Source organism: Arachis stenosperma, chromosome 10 (genome assembly GCF_014773155.1).
Source record: "Arachis stenosperma cultivar V10309 chromosome 10, arast.V10309.gnm1.PFL2, whole genome shotgun sequence".
NCBI lineage: Eukaryota > Viridiplantae > Streptophyta > Magnoliopsida > Fabales > Fabaceae > Arachis > Arachis stenosperma.
In genome coordinates, this window is record NC_080386.1 from 70481316 (window position 1) to 70485029 (window position 3714).

At 38.3% G+C, this 3714-nt stretch overlaps 1 non-coding gene across 1 annotated transcript; it reads left to right on the forward strand.

Annotated features, from left to right (window-relative positions):
* The first annotated feature begins 2062 nt into the window (after positions 1–2062).
* On the forward strand, positions 2063–2169 carry LOC130958416 (small nucleolar RNA R71). The gene has a single exon (XR_009077539.1). It is a non-coding gene; the product is annotated as a small nucleolar RNA R71 (small nucleolar RNA).
* Positions 2170–3714: the final 1545 nt, after the last annotated feature.

The window sequence follows — 3714 nt, forward strand, 5'->3', positions numbered from 1 at the left end:
TTTTATTATTTTTCTATTACCGAAACTTTAATTTCTATTTATAAAATATCTAATTATAATAAAATTACTTAAACTTTAAGTATTTATAAAAATCTATTTAATCATTTCTAATAAATTAATCTCTAAAAGCTCAAACTAATAAAATAAACCATAATTCATTCATAATAGAAATTATATAATTCTTCCATTACTAATTTTATCTCCAAAGCATATGAAATAACCAATTATAAAAATTACATAAGAATATTAATTAACATAAACTCCAAATATTAATAGAATAAATCGTAACTTTTTCAGGATAAAAGTTACTTAAATTAATTGTACAATTCTTTCTTATTTTTCAATTACTAAAATTATACAAAATATTTTATTATAATAAGATTACTTTAAAATATTAATTGATTCAAAATAAAACTATCTCCGAATCTATTTAATTAGTTCTAACAAAATAATTTCTAAAATTACAAAATTTAAACTTAACAAGATAAAATCACAATTTATTTATATTTAGATTTTCAAAAATGTGGGATGTTACACTAAGAATGGCCGTCCCAGAATGACGGGGTGAATAGGATTCTCATCCATTTCTAGGACAACAATGTCTGTGGGGAGGAAATAGTTCCCAACCTTCACTAACACATTCTCAACCACTCCTAGTGCCTATTTTTGAGTTTTGTCAGTCAATTTGATTATTACATCTGTGGGTGTTAGCTCATTGATTTGAAGCTTTTTCATGAGGGATAGAGGCATTAGGTTGATACTTGCTCCCAAGTCACAAAGTCCCTTATCAATCATTGTTTCTCCTATGGCACAGGGAATGTGGAAACTCCCTGGATCCTTCTTCTTTGTGGGCGGCCCTGGTTAAATGAGAGCACTGCAATCCCTATTCATCTTTATTGTTTGTCCACCCTTCAATGAGCTCTTTCTGGCTAATAGCTCCTTTATATACTTTATGTAGGAAGGCATTTGCTGGAGGGCTTTAATAAATGGTATATTTACATCAAGAGATGCAAACATGTCGAGGAACCTTGAATACATTCTCCCTGCTACACCACCTTTAAGCCTTTGGGGAAAGGGTGCATATGGGTTCAGTATCTCCCTTCTCTTCAGTTCTTCCTTGAGTGTAGGTTGGGGTGCATGGTCTCTTTCTTTGTGGTTTCCCTTTTGACTGTCTTGGAGATGTTCTACGTCCTTCATACTCCTCTCATCACTTGTGGTGATCATCTTACATTCTTCCCACCTTACTCTCTTTGTTTCTCCTCTTGGGTTCTTTTCCGTGTCACTGGGAAATCCATCAGTGGGTTTAGGAATTTGTTGAGATAGATACCCTACTTGGGACTCCAGTCTCTTGATGTTTTCTCCTTGGTTTTTTATATTGGCTCGCACTTCTTCCTTAAACACCTTGTTGTCTTGGACTTCTCTACATAAATTTTCAAGTAGAGTCTCAATTTTTGAAAGTCTATCGTCCGTTAGTGATGGTGGATTGGGGTTAGGTGGTTGAGAAGGGTGGTTAGGTGGGTATTGATAGGACCTCTGTGAGGTATGTTGGTGAGTTGCATTGTTGTTGGAATTGAGGTTGTGGCGTCTCTGGTCTTGACCATGGTCTTGTTGATTTTTCCAACCAAAGTTGGGGTGATTTCTCTATCCAGAGTTGTAAGTTTTGGAGTATGGGTCATGGATTTGTCTAGGTGAGTTTCCAATATAGTTGGCTTGTTCCCAGACACCTTCTTCTTCTATATTCACTCCTTCTTGAACTGGTGATGAAGTGATGACTGCTGCAACTTGGTTTTCCTCCACCTTCTTGGTGAGATCTGCTAGCTGCTTAGTGATCATCTTATTTTGAGCTAGCAGTGCATCCATGTGGTTCAGCTCCATTACTCCTCGAGTGTTAATTCTTTCAGAGGCATAGAAGTAGTCATTCTCAGCTACTGTTTCAATGACATCTATGGCTTTTTCAATGATTTTCTTCTTGTTTAGATAGCCCCCAAATGAATGATCTACAGCCTTCTTTGACTCATAGGAAAGACCTTCATAGAAAATGTGAAGCTGAACCCATTAATTGAACATATCCCGTGGGCATCTTCTTGTTAAGTCCTTGAATCTCTCCCATGCCTCATAGAGAGTCTCACCATCTTGTTGCCTAAAAGTCTGCACATCAGCTCTCAGCCTATTAATTCTTTGAGGAGGGTAGAATCTTGCCAAAAATTTATTCACCACATCTTCCCAATTTGTTAAGCTCTCCTTTGGAAAGGATTCAAGCCACTTGGATACCTTGTCCCTGAGTGAAAAAGGGAACAAAAGCAGCCTATAGACATCCAGGTGGACTCCATTAGACTTCACAGTGTCACAAATTCTCATGAAGGTGGTTAGATGTTGGTTGGGGTCTTCCTTGAGCACTTCCTCCAAATGAGCAGTTGTTCTAAACAAGGGTGATGAGCTGGGGTTTTAGTTCAAAGTTGTTGGCATGTATGGTGGGCTTCAGGATGCTACTTCCACAGTTTCCTGGATTTGGATTGATGTAGGAGTCTAGAACTCTCCTTTCTTGACCAGCATGATTTGCAGGGCCTTCTCTAGCATGGTTGTGAGCTTCTCCTTCATGATTGTTTTCCAAGTTCTCTTCCATGTTGGTTTTAAAGTACTCTTCCTCTTCCTCAGCACTAACAACTCCTTTCCCTCTTGCTTCCATCCTTAGTCTCCAGAGGGTCCTTTCAAGTTCTGAATCGAAGGAAGTTGAAGCTCCCCTTCTTCTCCCTGTCATACAACTAACAAAGCACACAGCAAGAGATTAAATGAAGAGATTATTCTTGTTAGAGTGATTGTTAGTGTGAGTGATGCAAATTATCAAACAGTTAGTGGGTTAGAGAGCAGAATTGTAGATAATAACAAAGAAAGAAAGAAAAACAGAGAGGGTAAAGAGGATGAGGAAGAAGCTAAACAAAATGAAGATAAATGGTTGAATAGAGTAAACAACAAAGAAAAAAATTGCTCAATCTAGTGAGCTTCCAACTTAATCATTGTTGATACAAAATCAATCCCCGGTGGTGGACGAAATTGTGATCCATATTCTTTAAGTTGTACTCCTTGTACTTTTATGGAATTTGAAATTGGCACGAGTGGACACAACTCCGTTCAACTAACCAGCAAGTGTACTGGGTCATCCAAGTAATAAACCTTACGTGAGTAAGGGTCGATCCCACAGAGATTGTTGGTATGAAGCAAGCTATGGTCACCTTGTAAATCTCAGTTAGGCAGATTAAATTTGTTTATGGTTTCGAAAATAGAAATAATAAAATAGAAATAATAAAAGGGATAGAATACTTATGCAGATTCATTGGTGGGAATTTCAAATAAGCGAATGGAGATACTGTATGGCTCAAGAACGCCTACTTTCCTATTGCTTCAACTCAATCCTTCTTACTCCTTTCCATGGCAAGCTGTGTATAGGGGTTCACCGTTCGACGATGGCTACTTTGTATCCTCTCTGGAAAATGGTCCTCTGCGCTGTCACTCGCATGGCTAATCGTCTGGAGGCATCACACTGGCCGAAGGCTACATCCCATCCTCGCAGTGAAAACTACGCTCACGCGCTCTGTCACAGCACGGCTAATCACTGGTTGGTTCCCGCTCCTGCTGGAATAGTGGTGCACGAAATGCAATCTAACTCTTTGACAATTCGCACAACTAACCAGCAAGTGCACTGGGTCGTCCAAGTAA